The following is a 16,904-nucleotide window of genomic DNA, read 5'->3' as shown; positions in this document are numbered from 1 at the left end:
CTACACAACATAATGATTTTATAGAAATATGAATTTCTGGATAGTCACATGGTCTGTACCAGAAGACATTTAATTGCAGGAATTCAGGGATTTAAATGCATGGCCCTGGAATTTTTTGAATTAAAGGATATTCTGCAACTTCACATTCTAAAAAAAAAAAAAAATCCAAACAACAAAACATCATTTCATTTGATACTGCCTTTATATTTAGCATAATTACATCTGAAGCTTCAGTTTCTAACAGTAATTTAAACTACAAGAAAAATGCAAAAACCTTAAGAAAATAACCTTTGAAATCACATCTTTTATCAGTTATTTCAGATGGAAAAAAGTATTGTCAATGGTAGAATTCTGCACAGTTAGACAATTTAAACCTGTTCTATTGTTAAATAGCACAGTTTTAATAACTGACCAGTTGTTATTTCTCTTAATATTTACATCTTATTAGGCACACACTCAATTAAGAGCATACAAATGTAGGCTAATCATTACAATCCCTGCCTTTATTTAATGGCAGCTGTCTTTTCTTAATTTCATCATCTTTTTAACTATTTATATAAACTTAAAAGCTCTCAATAATTTAAAACTCCTCTAGATGTAGCAATTTTCCCACTTTAAATCTACTAATATACTGTTTACGATCCCAAGACTGACAGTTTTAGCACACAAATTCAATGTATGAATCCAAATCAAATTTTCAAATAGTATAGAAATTATATTCAATTATTATCATGAATGAGTGAATTAACAGATTGCTAACTTTATTAACTGAATTAACTGAACAATTACTGTGTTCAGTTTTGGGCCCCTCACTACAAAAAGGACATTGAATGACTCAAGCGTGTCCAGAGAAGGGCAGCAAAGCTGGGGCAGGGTCTGGAGCACAGGTCATATGAGGAACGGCTGAGGGAACTGGGGGGGTTTAGTCTGGAGAAGAGGAGGCTGAGGGGAGCCTCATCACCCTCTACAGCTACCTGAAAGGAGGGTGCAGAGAGCTGGGGATGAGTCTCTTTAGCCTAGTAATAAGCAATAGGACAGGAGATGATGGCCTCAAGTTGCCCTAGGGAAGGTTTAGACTGGATATTAGGAAGTATTTCTTTCCAGAAGGGGCTGTTGGGCGTTGGAATGGGCTGCCCAGGGAGGTGATGGAGTCCCCATCCCTGGAGGGGTTTAAGAGTAGGGTCGACATTGCGCTGAGGGATCTGGTGTAGTTGGGAAGTGTCAGTGTTAGGTTAATGGTTGAACTGGATGATCTTCAAGGTCTTTTCCAACATAGACAATTCTGTGATTCTGTGAATGAAGACAGGAAAAGGCAATGACAAAGAGGGAGGGATGCTGCAAAGTAAACAGAATCAAATCAATTTCTTCCTAAATGTTTTTTCACTACGTTAAGACATAGAGACCTAATTTTTGTAGATTACCACACCCAGCCAACACAGTAGTTTTGCAATGACTCGAAACTAAATTACACCTTTCAGTAGGGAATAGAGACTTACTGTATTCTCTAATCCTTTGTAGCTGTGTAACACTGAGAGTTGGAGAATAGATGCTTGAAATTACGGAATTAAAAATAATTAATGTTTTACTAAGTAGATTGCAAGTTTCCTTTATACAAGAAAATACTATTTTTCTTCACTAGCATTAGAGCAGAAATATGGACGAAACCCTGGTTTAAGAATATTGAAAGAAAAAAGAAAATCAGAAACCACCTTCACATTACATTACATTCTTCAATGTATGACTATTCAGATGGAAAAGGCATGTAAAAGTAACATTTTGCTTTTAAAAAAATTAAATTCTCAGAAAAAAAAAGTAAGAGAGACACCTGGAGGGAAGGGATGTGCTATCCAGAGTGACTTTGACAGACTTGAGAGGAGAGTCCATGCAAAATTCATGAAGTTCAACAAGACCAAGTGCAAGGTCTGGGCAAACCCAAGCACAAATACAGGTTGGGTGATGAGTGAGTTGAAGGGAAGCCCTGTGAAGGAGGACTTGGGAGTATTGGTGGATGGAAAACTGACTATGAGCCAGCAACGTGCACTCGCAGCCAGAAAGCCAATCACATCTTGGGCTGCATTAGGAGAAGTGTGGCTAGCAGGTTGAGGGAGGTGATCCTACTCCTCTACTCCACTATTGTGAGATACCAGCTGGAGTACTGTGTTCAGCTCTGGGGCTCCCAGTGTAAGAAGGACAGGGACCAGCTCAAGCAGGTCCAGAGGAGGACCATGAAGTTGATCAGGGGGTTGGAGCACCTCCCTTATGAAGACAGACTGAGAGTGGGGTATTTCAGAGTAGAGAGGAAGAGGCTCTGGAGACACCTTATTGTGGCCTTCCAGTACTTAGAGGATGTCTACAGGAAAGGTGGGGAGGGACTCTTTATCAGGTACTGTAGTCATGGAAGAAAAGGTAACAGTTTTAAACTGAAAGGGAGTAGATTAGATCTAAGGAAGAAATTCTTCCCTGTGAGGGGGGTGAGGCCCTGGCACAGGTTGCCCAGAGCAGCTGTGGCTGCCCCCTCCCTGGAAGGGTTCAGGGACAGGTTGGACGGGGCTTTGGGCAACCTGGGCTGGTGGAAGGTGGCCCTGCCCAGGGCAGGGGGGTGGGACTAAATGATCTTTAATGTCCCTTCCAACCAAAACCGTTCTATGATTCCTGTTATGAAAGTGTCGGCTAGAGCTTACTGAAAATTTTCAGATGAGCAATTATGGAAAAATAGATTTTTATCCATTTAAACTATTCGTAAATTTGTATCAGGCTTGATAAACAGTGCCTCTCAAAAGCTCAAAAGAATTCAATGAATTTTTGTCTGTTTTTCAAATTAATAGTCTAAAACTTTTTCATGCTACCCTTAAGTTGTCTTTTTTTAAAACTAAGTTAGAATTTTAAGGGAAATGTTTCCTTCTGATCAATAAAATTTAATTGAACATTATGCAAAGAAATTTCCATTTTAATTAATCAAGTTGGTGTCTGCATCAGCTATCAGCCAGAGCTGCAGTCCCAGGGCATTTATGTGAAGCATGAAGCTCATATCTATACATTCTTCAGAAGAATGACTGGCTGAAATAACAGACATATATAAATTTACATAAGCACAGTAGACTAAATCCTCTGCAATCCAAAATTATTTCACTACTAAGCAACAGTAATACTCAGCAACTACCAGTAGTCTAAAAATACTCAAAAGAATAGTCTTCTCCAACCCGAATAATGATTTACACTATGTCCTCCTAATTTTAAATTGAACAATATATACTGCTTAATGCTGAAAACTATTTATAAAAAATGTTTTCCCCAAGTCAAGTGGTGTCTGTGCACAAAATGCCTATATGCCTATGTGATTTTAACTAAGCAATGGGAAAGTAATTTCTAAAATATTTAACATGTTGTAAAACAAAAATAAAAGCAAACAACATACACATTGCTAATATCCAACCCTTCTGAACATAAGCTGTAAGAGCCAGAACTATTGCATTGACACACAAATAACGAGAAATCGAGACTCAAACAGCAATTATTGCTAAGATAAACCAGGTAAGTTGTTCTTCTGTCCCACAGCAACCCATGTATGTGGTTCTTTAGGTTCTACCCATAACTATGTTTGTCACCAAGCACAACAGTAGTTGTGGCTGCTTCTCAGTAACTATGTTAAAACAGCCTCAACTGTGGCAGACTACTGCTACTTCGACATAAGAGAATCCATTTTTGGACACCTCCAAGACTTAGAACTCTCTTTGAACATGACGGACTAGATTTAGACTTGTGCTGGCACAGATTTTTGTATCTGCAGCTAGCTAAGAAAAGAAAAGAACAAATGTTGTGAGGGTGGAAAGAAATTGTATAATTAATTGCAGTGGGGGAGGAATGTAGGAGTGCTATGAATATCTGTCACACTGTTGTCATTACATAAACATAGAACTTTATGAGATTTTTTAAAAAAATGAAGTTCTATCATATTTTTCATACTTTATATTTAAAAAAGACCAGTTGACCAGAAATATTTCCATGCCAATTTATCGGTAATAGATAAATAGTTCTTTCAGAAATTTTTCATTCCTTCTCTATAGCCCAACTCCAAGAGACAACCCATGGAACTGCACATAAGGTTCCATTAATCTTTCTCTTAATTAAACATATTGCAGGTTTTCAAAATTTGCCCCTATAAATTAAAACAAAACTATGAAAGGAAGATGAATTAATGGCCCTTCCCGGATTCCAATTCATGTTCTACACAATGAAGTTCCTCTAATCTGTGACAACTCTCTATTCCCAAAGCAACTGCCACAGTATGCCTTGGGCCAGAGCACATAAGCACTTTCAGAGCATCACAAAGCCTGGTGAACAGCAGTGGAAAAGGAAATCGCAAGAAGAATCATGAATTAAGATTGTTAGTCCACCTACAGAAGTACACAGCTTCTTGTACTTGGCACCATCACCCTGGCACCAAAAGCAAAGAACATGTTGAAGAATCCAGTCTACTTCGTGTAAAAAAATTGCCTGCTACTAACATAGAAGGAAGTGACAATTTTTTTGTAGGGTCAGGAAAGAGAGAAGTTATAGCTGGGGCAGTATCTGAAGTATCTGGTGGCAGAAAGTGGACTTACACTCTCATCAAGTGATGGATTTTGAACTATACGTCCATCCATACACAATTTGCTAGTAGTTTTCTGTGATGTAGTGATAATCTAACAAGCTAATTCCTCAGACAGGAATCACTCAAACTTGGACAGCAGAGCTGCTGAAGGATTCTGAGTGTGTTCTTTGACAGTTTCTGCTCTAAATAATTCAGTACAGCACTATGACTAAAGAGGGGTAACAAGATCATCCAGGAGACCCGAAACAACTATTTCCATAGCGATCCAAGATTATTTGTTATTTTGGTGCTTTATCCAAAAAGAGCTATAGCTTCTTCATTGAGCTTGAGTGTTTTTTCACCACCTAATGCCTCAATCCTCCTTCTCACCCCTCCACTGTCTTTTTATTGACTTTACTTCCTACCTCTCATAGCTCCATTTTTAGCTTCTGATTCTACTGTTTCCTTTCCACTCCAAACACAAGGACAAAATGTATTAGCTATGTCTTCTGGGACCCTCTTACCTGGCTTTACAACAACTGAGAAGTAATGACTACTGTTGTAACAGTCTCTGTCCTCTCAATGCCAGAACTTCTATATCATGTGATGGTCAATCTGACAAAAGTGAAAACCAACTGACAGCAAAACCCTGCAAGTTTAGCAGGAATAATCAAAGTCCAGAAAAGAGGGCATGTCCAGGCAACAGCCAGCCACACACTGCAGGGTGGGATGTCTGAACAGCCTTAGCTTACACCAGGCCTCCAGCAGTACTGGAATACATAGGAGCACATCAGGATAGATTCATGACAAAGACTTCCAGAAGAGCTGGAAATCAAGCCAAGCTGAAGATTTCAATATATTCTTTCTTTTTTTCCTTTTATTAATGCACATAAAAATAACAACAGATTCTGTCAGACATTTATGATCTCTTACAGCCTTTGGAAAGGTCTAACAGTGTTTTTCTGAATTTGTTCTTCAAACTACGAATGATTGTTTTGAGAAGCCTCTGCAGCTAACTTCCTGATGGTATGGGGTATCTTAAGCAGATTTGCATGATCACATTATCTCTATGGTGCATGCAATAAAGGAATAAAATGTACTAAAATGCCATGTGTCTTGGGACATAAATACAGGATTTACAGAGCTGGATCAGTTGATACTGTCTAGCCTCCTGATGGTGGTAAATATGATGATACAGAAGACTGGGGAGGGTGGGGAACCAAAAACCCACACCTTACTGTGTAACTGTACACCATAGAAAGCTACAACTATAACTGAATACATCTGAACAAGCAAAACAGCAAATTATACTATTGACTATACTCTAATTTTCTAAAATCAAACTTCATTATTTATTCTATAGTCTGCCACAGCTCCATTTTCATTCTTCACTGTATGAAGCTCTATCATCAAAAGCTAACAAACCACTTTAAAGCTTTCTTACGAACTACTTCTAAACCAATCTGTATGTTAACTTTAGTTACACTACTGAAACAAGTATGAATATTAGGCTTGCAAATATTTATAACTAAACATTGTTAAGGACAAACATGCAAATCTATCTTTTCTTCTGTAAGACAAAACCAAAAGGGGAATTGGAGATATTTTCTTCATCGGCACAAACTAAGAAATGGATACTCCTATGCATTTGCTCATCTGTCTAATGTAATATAAAATTCTGGCATCCAGAATGACAAGAATTTTGCTTGAATAAGACCGGACTGACAGAAAGACACAAAAGGAGAAAACAGATATGATTTGTGAGGAATCACAGGAGATTCAGAGCACACACACCATGCATTTTCAGCATTAAAAATTCTGGAGGTGCAACAGATGTGAGACAACTTCTGCATAACAAGCTCTGCTGATAGAACCATGTATTTAATACCATGTTTTACAAGTTAAATAAGGATGTGTTCAGGTGTGAAGTCCCAGGTTATGGAGGTGATAACCACCCTAGGAACCTGCCCAAAGCCTTCCACACACCCTGCCACCCAGGAATCAGCCACCTCAGGGCACATTTCAGTACTGCCTCACCCAAAAGCTGTCTTCTCTTACACCAAGACGACACCAGATTCCACAAACCCCATAATATACTAACTGTTAGTAGTATTAAACAGCCCACATAAGGGTGAGCAAGGACCTCAGGAACCTGCATAATCAGAGAATCACAGAATCATCTAGGTTGGAAAGGACCCTGGAGATCATCTAGTCCAACCGTTCGCCTAGCACAGTTCCCACCTACAGCATATCCTTAAGCTCTAAATCGACCCTACTCTTGAACACCTCCAGGGATGGGGACTCCACCACCTCCCTGGGCAGCCCATTCCAACGCCTAACAAATAATAAATAATAAAACCATCCACATCAATCCTGCATAGAAGAGATTTATTAGGAGATTTATTCCCACATCTTCCCCACAAGATAGCTCTCCAAGCACAGCAAGGCCATCAATGACATGGCCATTGTTTGTACTAGCATGTTCACAAGATCTGCAAAATAAAGAGATGAGCAGCACAGCCAAGCTCCGTAATCCACACAGGAGCTTGTCATTAACAACTCCTATAGCTATAGCATGCTTAATACAAAACTGCCATTGTCTTGTGCCCCACATTGGGTATCAAAAAGGGATGTGATGTGTGCCCATCAAGCCACTCTATCACTCCTCTAAGCTTGCCCTTAATACATGCTTTGAAAGTTAAATAAGAAATCTCGTCATGCACATTTAAAGTTGTATTTCTTAATACAGACATCACTTTTAATCTGAACTATCAGACTTCATTACTATTCAATCAGCTTCTCTGGGTCATCTCACAAATACTTTGGTGAAAAACAACTAAGATTGGAAAGGAAGTATTGCCTGCAAACTTGAGGTCATTGTAAACAATGCATCTCCATGTATAACTGAGGGGTAACTGTAGGTTAAAATGTTTTAGCAGTGCAAGTTTCATAGTAGTTTTGCACCTAATTCTCAAGGCACAATCTGTAAATATACTTCTTTCCCAATTCCCTGGTTTGTTGTGGGCTGAGAGATGTCATTTTTCATTTATTTCCTTTGCTTTGCCATTTGCCCTAAGTAGGTCTGCTATCACAGATAGAGTTTGTCATTCTGTCAAATTATATTTCTCCAGAATAGATATTTACAGTATCACAAATTCATCTCTAAAGCACTGAAGTTCACTTGTTAATTTGGAGTATTTTGGGGTAGAAAAAAACTAACTGTATGTCTGAAATATCTCTTCCTAGAATCCTTTCCTTCTTTCTTCCACTATATTTCTTCAGCATAGGCAGTGCTTTCTGTGGTGTGTCTTTCAAATTCACCTTGCCTCTAAAATGCAATACTACTATTTTTTTTTTAACTCTGTGAAGAAAGCTAGCTGAATGCTATTTGTTGAATTATTTATTCAATGGACAATTTATGACATTTATCAACCAGCTTTAACCAAAGTCAGAACATAGTCTTGTCTCTGTGGAGACACAGTACATTTTACCTCAGTCCACACTTACCAATAGGAATTCAGTTCTCGTGTACCTTGCATAGTCAGTATCTCAAAAGGAAAAATTCAGTACAACCTTCATTATCAACTTTAATCCAGAATATTTGAATTAACCTATATGTTTTCTCCTATTCATAAAAAGCATCATGGGCCAAATCTTTTAGCCTGTAAGAACCAGAAGGCCCAGAGAAAGGGACTTCTAGAAATATAAGAAGTCAAACTCCTTGAGAGAAGTAATCTGCGAAGATACATGTTCACACAAATGGCCACATCAAGTTCTCTACTGAAAAAAAGCTTTATTAAAACACGTAAGTCATCAGTATCAGAGCAAAATACAAGGTTTTCTATTTAGGTGAGGGTTACTGGCACTATTACACTTTTAAACAGTCCAATTATGCTGTTATGACAAGACTGTGGCCTTTTTCCCCCCCTCTTCCCTTAGGAAAATAAGGCTGAGCAATCTCAGAATCACTAAACAGTATTTTAGCTGACCGAAAATCACCTGTAACACAGATTTTGACCGATCTGAACACATCTGGAAGAATCTGTTTCAAGATTACTTATTACAATTTACTGGGAAGAAAAAACAAAATGCATTTTAATAAGGCCTGGAAATCAATGTTAGCTTAAGAAAAAATAGATTTTTTTTTTTTTTTTCCCCAAAAAAAAAATTCTGTCTGTAAGACGTAAGAACAATGCAAGTTTTAGAAGTCCTGGACACTCAAAGATAAACCTTAGGCTTTCATATTTAAAAACTGTTCTTATCAGATTAGGTAACTATATACCATGAGAAATACTCCATCCTCTAATGCACTGCACTTCCTCTGATTGCCAGAATAAATAATTTCCACTCTTTTTGGAGAATTAATCCATTAAGGTTCTCTAAGGAAGTTTTTAGACCATTTGGGACCATAAACCTTTACCTTCCCCACACAAGATTTCTCCTATGGCCTAGACATTACATAACTGATCCTTTCGATTTGTATTCTGACTGCCCATAGTTTATCAAAGATGAGCAGAATCTCAGTCCTTCAGCTAATCCCAGGAGTAACTGCAGTCACAGAACAGAATTCCTAGAGCTTTATATCATCACAGCATAAGTCTAGGAAAGTGCAAGAGCACTCAAGATCTTTCCCAAAGAAAATTAAAAAAAAAAAAAAAAAAAAAAGTAAAACATCAACATTCCTAGCTCTCTTTTGCTCATAAACCAGCAGATTTCCAGTTATCTCCTCAGCCTTTTATTTTAAAAGGAACAGTAAATTTGCAACTCCACTGATTCACTGCATAGTTCTTCTGGAAGCCCTTGTTTTGAGTATTGCCTTCTCTGCTTTAAAACTTTCCTATCAAAAAAGATTTAACTCAACATCATAAATATACCTCTTAAGTAATAATCACTTGCTTTCAGAAGATAACAATTTGTAATTATCTTCAATATATTTTCATTATGTTTTACGTGGAGAAGATACTTGCAGACACACAAAAATCCTAAAACTTTGCTGAAAAAACTTTCTTAAAACTCAATGAGCAAAGCACTGTTCATTAACAAAACGCTGCACTGTGTATTTAGAAATTATTGAAATTTTCCTCCTCTTTAGTTTTAACCAAAAAAAGGAGGAAATTCAGAAAAAAAATAATTTCCTCCCTGATTTCTAACAAGTTTCCATGAACAAAGCAGAGGGATTTTTTTCCAGCATAGTGATGTTTAATATCAAGCTTTTTATCAAAGAGCATGATCCTCCTCTTTTGTTATGGTTATAATTCATGGGTTATTGTGTATTTAATGCCCAGAACAGCAAAAGTGCCATACCCAGAGTAAATTAGTAAATCACATGGAATTTAGAAAACACTAAATTTTAACACACCTCTTATTGTGAAAAGTGCATATGGATTCATTAATGATTATAAGCAGTCAACACCTCTGCATTATGTCTTGCTTGTCAGAAGAAACCTATTGTTTTCTACCAGCAAGATCAAGTAAGTGTGGCCTTAATGCTTTTAATTATGCCTGTCCTATTTCATGTGTCTCATTCATCAAAGTCATTACTAAAATTATTCTTATTATCCTTTAAGGTAAGTTATCTCCAGTGTTTCCATTCTAGCATTTTCACCTAAGTAACCAAGCAGTATACTTTTGTGGTATTTTACCACTTTGCAGTGCTAGGCATTAATCAGCTCTCATCTGCATGCCTTTGAATGAGCCTCCTGCATGCAGTCTTTCTCAGAAAGGCTTTGACCTGTTGATTAAATAGGAAATCTCTTTTAAGCCAACCACTTGGTTTTGAGTCATGCAAATAGAACACTAAATATTCTAGATTGCCAACAATTACAACTGCTTCCATGAAATCATTCCCTAAAGGAACACACTGAGTAATTTCCAACACATTATTTGAGCAAATTTACAGAAGTCTTAGAAAGTAACTTTTTTGCAATATGTAAACTGTACATTAAAGATGCAAAAAGACAGTACTACATTACTATTCCACCACAAAAAAGGTCAAAGGAAAATATCTGGAACATGAATGACAATCCACAATATTGCTGAATTAAGATCATGTATAATTGAGCACATTAATGGCAAATAACTGATTCAGCTCTATAACAGAATTCCTATTTAAGGTTTCTGAGATGCTAACAGTCAAGTAACTGAAACCAAGTGAGCAAACATTCACAGAATTTTCAAGGATACTGGTATTTCAAATATTTCTGGCTACCTTTTTATAAGCAAACCCAAAAATCCTTTACACAGAATTTACATCTTTCATGGTTGTCATTAAAAATTTTAATTCCTCAGAGCCCTAAATCCAAGGCTTATTTCCTTCCTTCGAGTAACACTCTTCTAGTGCTTCTGTCATCCCTGATGCTAGGGCTCATGTTTTAAACAGCATTAGATCCTGAACATACTGGGATTTTTAATACTTCTGCAGTAGCTCAGAACAGGGGATGTTCTGAAACATTTCAACTGTACCCTCCAATAAAGAGCAGGAAGATCACAGCCTTCACCTGTGGATGACAGTGATATTGCAAAAACAACACTTCTGAATAACACTTAGAAAAAGCCAGAATACTGCACATTTCACAGTTTCCATGAGCATTTCCTACACTAAATATTGTACATACTGAAATCATAGTAATACATACCACCAATATAGAATAGCTTCCCCGACATGCTGTTATCTGCACTATATCAGTTTACCACTTCTTATTCAGAAAAGATTAGCAATAAAGAGATGGACTCCTCCAGGCACCAGAAATTACTGCATAATAAGGGGATATGAAGAAATTCTTCCCTGATATCAGTCTTGCCAAAGCAATGAGCAAAGAAGCAGAGGTACAAATTGAACTTTCCATAAGAAAGGCTACTGACCATTCAGTCTTCAAACCTGTTAACATGTAACTAAAGCATCTGAGAAATTATTAAAATATTATTTGTCTCTTGCCATAACTACAAGTTTTAACTTATTTTGTATTCCATAAAATTAGTTACAGATTTGTGTTATCAATTCAAAAATTGCTTAATCAAATGCTGGGAGAGGGCTGGGGTGTGTTTTGGCTTTGTGGGGTTGTTTTGTTGGTTTTTGTTACAGAAAAAAAAATAGAGAGAGCTCCCCTCACAGTGAAATCACATACTATGTGCTCAGTGCAGCAGATTAAACACTGCCCTGTCAGATTCCAGCATAGATTACTGACCTACTGGAATTTATTCTTCTTTCTCAGAAAAGCTCTAGGGACTCCATTAATTGTTTTTTTTAAACAGTAGCAGAATGCCACAGGATCAACATTCTTCATCATTGTTTTGGGGCTTGAGAAGAAATTAGGTTTAGCACTGATCACAGTGGGACCAAAAATGAAAGTCAGAAGCATATACATGGAATATTTATTTAAAAACAAGTATGTGAATTAACAGAGCTGAGCTCTATTCATGCTTCTGTAGTCATGTACAACTGAAACACACCTGTTAGAAAACTTGGGAAATTATATTTGCCTTCTTCCTGGCATATCCATGAGACTACATTCAGTAACACCAGTTCAGTAGGAACTGCTATGCAAACTTCAGTTAACGAAGAACAAAAACTTAAGAATTCACTGTTTCTGATTGCCAGCTTTAAAAAAGACTCCTAAGCCAAAAAAATATTTGGCAAGTAATTTCCTCTCTCTTTTTGGACAGTAGAATACATTGTCCATCTTGCTGATTCAGTCAAAATAATAGCATAGAAAAATCTTGGATGCTAAAGAGGCCTATTACTTTCTTATTTCTCAAAAACTGATGTATTGCTACATTAAAGGAATTATTTTGGGGGGAGAGAGTCAATAAATTACTTACAAAAGGAGAAGAATGAGAGTAAAAAAGTTCACATTTCAAACACTGAAAAACACATGGTACTTGATTTTCAGTCCCTCTCTTCATCTGCTTGATCTTTTGCTATAAATTTTAGGGGCTTCTGGCAGAAAGCTCATTATTACCTTGAAAATAAGTAATCATTTTGCTATATTAAAAATCATGTGAACTGGGCTCCCTTTTCCTAATTTGCAATCTGCCTACAAGGAAACAAACATCCCAATTCGTTCATTTAAAAACTAAAATAAAATCTGAGAGCAGGACTTTCTGTGGATATAATACAGGTTCTGCTGCAGCTATCAAATAAAAAATGCACATAGAGGAAAACCATATAGGCATCCAAGTAGTGTTTCCAGTAAGGTTATAACAGACTGAAATAGGGATGGTTGCCATTGTCAGTAAGTAGTTATGGACAAAACACTGAATTATGTGAATTATGTTAGAAATATTAAAACAATCACTTCCATAATATACACCATGCGTTTGTTTCTCAGGTGACCTTAATATGCCACATACTGTAAAAGTTACCTTTTGTCATATCGTATCTAAGAAACAACACAGAGAAACAGAACAGCCTGATACAGGCTGTCAATTTCTCAAAAACAGATCCCAGCGATTATTTGACACTATATTGAAAGACACAGAATAGGAAAGAGAGAAGACTAGACAGAACCTCTACACTGCACTGCAAACATACATGTTTAATTTACACATGAAATAAGAGCGTGAATTTTCTGTACAGAAAATCTTCATTGGCATAAGAGACAAATGCATAGCATCAATGAAAGCTGTGGGAGTGGGGCACCTTAACATTTTTTTTATGATCTTATCTTCTCCATCTTTTCATTTTGAAACTTTCTAACTATATTTTTTATTTAATGCAGCCACTAGAAAAAACATATGAATATAAGTTATTCACATGACAACTTCAAGCACAGCTTTTAGTAAGCCAGAAATAAAAAAGTGATATCCAATTTCAAACTCTCCCTGCTATATTTTAATCAGGCAAAATACATAAAAGAGCACTCTTCAGCTTCCAATTTTTTTTTCTCTACTAGGAATAGTACTGTGAGTTGATTAACCATAATACATAATCATTTCCCATTGAAACAATTTGAAAAGGAGCTTCAGAACTATGTGTTCTGCTACAATTAAAAAAAAAAAAAAAAAATCAATATAGAGATTTTAGTAGCTCCAATGAAAACAGTGTGCAGTTAGATCCAACAGAGAAAAATGATGTATCACAAAGCAAGACAACCATCTGGAAAGACATTTCATCCTGAGTTACTGAAGAAGTGCAGATCAGCAGGAAAGAGAAATCTAATGACAACACCAGGAAGCAACATTTTGGGCTCAAAAGGTCTATGCAGCTCGCAAAAAATAAGCTTTCATAAGTCGGAAGACTTTGGTTTCACAATAACTTTGTTAAATCTATATTTACTCTTGTCAGATTTAGTAGGAGTACTATTCAGGCCATAAATAAGAATAATCAGTCATAAAAAAACCCCTGCCGTTATTATGTCTCCCACAAGATGGCACTAAATCCACAGCTGCAGAAAATTATTCAACACCACAAAAACACAACTATGGTCACATACCTAAAATAAACAAGCAACGTAACTTTACATAAAAATTAGAAGCTGTAGGTATGGAAAAATAAAATTAATAGCCAAAGTCATGTCTTTTGCTAAAAGAGATAGCAAACTTCCCCTCATAATTCAGTAACTAGGGCGGGGGGAGGACACACAGACACAGACAACAGCACACACATATAGGCACACACGCTCAATGTACTTACACATACTTACATATACTTAATATATACTTTAAAATATGTATCTGTACATATATATATGTAAATAAATTCCAAGCATTTGTACCTCAATGTGTAATACACAAAAGTATCTGGAGAACCTGCAAATCCAACCATGAGTCTGCCAACTGGATTGCCTTGCAAAGGATAATCATTAAAAAGCAAACACAAGACAAAAGTGAACTTAAAATCTAGTAGCAAAATGCCCTCTAATCTGGAGCACCCCAAGTGCATAGCCAAGTACCCTCTCCAAAATTACTGAAATGAAGACCAGGGGAACCCTAAACTAACAATACTACTCAAATTTAAATCAAAGCATTACTAATCTGGAACTTTGCTTTAATTCTTAAGTTTAAAACCATAACTCACAGGCTGACTTACATCACTAATCAAAAATAGCTGCTATTTCTTCCCAAAGCCTTGTATAAGACTGCAGTGAAAAAAGCGTATTGGGTTTTTTTTCTCCCCATAGAAGTCTTTCAAAAATTATTACTCCCTGACTTACAGGTAGCACTTAACAACAATTAAGCTAACCCTTAGCTATTTGTTCCAAGTTCTGATACAGAACCACAATATTTATCAGTCTAAAATTATTTCATTCCACTGGTTACACTCTGGTCAGTCAATGCCAAATACAACCACACTGCGCTGCAAACACAGTCAAGGCCATGTTCTGTACTTGCATGTTTAAATATGGGATGGCCTTCCTTCCTAAGAAGCAATTACAAAGATAATACAGTTACATACATCAAAGAATGGTTAAATCTGTATGTCTTCCTAATCACCATTCAACACTCCATACTGCACAAAATACTCAACTGACTTTTAATTAAGAAGTATTTAGGATTTTAAGTACTACCGACTTACATTCTTTAAACATGACTATAACACCTGTCATGTATTTCAGTAGGAAAATTATATCAAATTAATGGTATGATTTTGAAACTAACCCATAAACAGCAAGAAATTTCTCAGCTAAGACTACAGATCCACTGTTAAACCACTACAGGAGAGCAACTGAATGCAGTAAATACTCCATTTTAAACTACCTGAAGATTCTTTACAGCTGTGATTTCCACACACACCCCAATCCCACTTTTCACTCCTTTTACACTGGTGGATTCTTTTTCCCCCAAGTATGCAGCATAATCTAAACTACTACAGTGCCGAAAGAGCAGCGTATCCTTATGCTGGTCTACTATTTAGTAGTGGTTCAAACTCATGAAGTGCCCAGAAGCCTCCAGGGAGCCTTTTGTTGCCGACTCTAATTAAATAAACAGGTACTAAGGGTCATTTGGGGCCACCTGCATTCCACAGTGCTGAATTTGAAATTGTTAGCATTATCTTCTGACAACAGTCTACTGTATCATACTTTTTCCTTATTTCTCCAACTGCTTTAATGTAAGCATGCTGTAAGAGTATTCCATTTTTACAGCTATTAAGAAAGGAGTTATTAAAGCTCTGCAACCACTTTTCAACCAGACACAAAATAAAACAATGATTAAGGCAAGAAAAGGTGAAGTGATTTTGGGATACGGTCTGTGCTCCAAGCCTTGTATTCACAAAAAAGCAATGCAAGCTCCACAAGCACACCACTACTATTGATTTCCTTTCAACCACCCCATAGTGCTGACAAGAACACCACAAGATCTGTGAGGTGGGTAAGGCATTTCAGAGCCACCTCGGAATGCAAAAGGCTTATTTAGTTAAAACTGTTAGGTTTTTTTTTCCCAAATCACATGCTTACACATCTGTTGGCTGTATAATGCAAACTCATTGCAGTTTAAGTACAGATTTGTGATCAGAATAAATATCCCCTTCAACACATCCTCCCTTAATCCCCAGTTTTTGCACTGTATGACCAGAGAGGATTTGCTCTGTGCTGCATAAAAGGAGATGAGAGTATAGAATCAATAATTATGTTGTCATCCAAAACACTCCATGCATCCCACTCAGCTAATGTCAGCTTCCATCAATAATTTAATAAAATGTATGGTCTCTTTCAACTTTTTAAGAAATTACGTAACCTTGTATCTTTCTACTTTTTAATTCATGCTCAGATGCATCTTTATAACAGGATCATTTTATCTTACTCTTGAGCAGCACATAAGACATGGAGCATAACGACCATATGAACTGGCTTTACAGCTTTCCGTTTTGCTTGAATTACCTCTGATTCCTCCCTTCTGTAGTCCACATTTTCTCTAGATTTTCCTATATATTTGCAACAAGTTCTCACTAGTATCTGGTTTACTTTGCACAACACATTTTTCAGTTGCAGTTTTCCTTTAACCCTAACGTTTCCCAGATAGTGTTGAATTTTCAGTAGAACTCATGCAGTAGCAAAATCTTGAACATCTGTGTTACTGTGGTTAGGGGGGCTGTACTTCCCCAAGTACACACACAGACATGATGACTAGTAAAAGTTAATAGAAAATAAACCAAAAGTGAATGGAACAAACTATTTTCCAACATGATGGAATGATTTAAAAACCCCGTATAGCCATATCTGAAGCTATTTAAGTGTACAATAAATGTCAGCTATGATAAGCAAAATGCACCCCAGTGTGTCTAGAAGGTCTTCCAGTCTGATGGACAAAGCAACATATTATTCAGTATTTAAAGAAATATCACTAAATCCACTTCACAAAAGCCCAGAGTGATGTCACTGCTTTGCAGTGAACCACC

The 16,904-nt window shown here is 36.7% G+C and overlaps 1 protein-coding gene across 12 annotated transcripts in view; it reads right to left on the bottom strand.

Annotated features, from left to right (window-relative positions):
* ERC2 (ELKS/RAB6-interacting/CAST family member 2) overlaps positions 1 to 16,904 on the bottom strand; it is a 532,940-nt gene that overhangs the window by 451,450 nt on the left and 64,586 nt on the right. The gene's annotated exons all lie outside the window — the stretch shown is intronic.

The sequence above is a fragment of the Athene cunicularia genome (genome assembly GCF_003259725.1).
Source record: "Athene cunicularia isolate RWA chromosome 12 unlocalized genomic scaffold, athCun1 chr12_part1, whole genome shotgun sequence".
Taxonomy (NCBI): Eukaryota; Metazoa; Chordata; class Aves; order Strigiformes; family Strigidae; genus Athene; species Athene cunicularia.
This window is presented reverse-complemented; position numbering and strand designations above follow the sequence as displayed.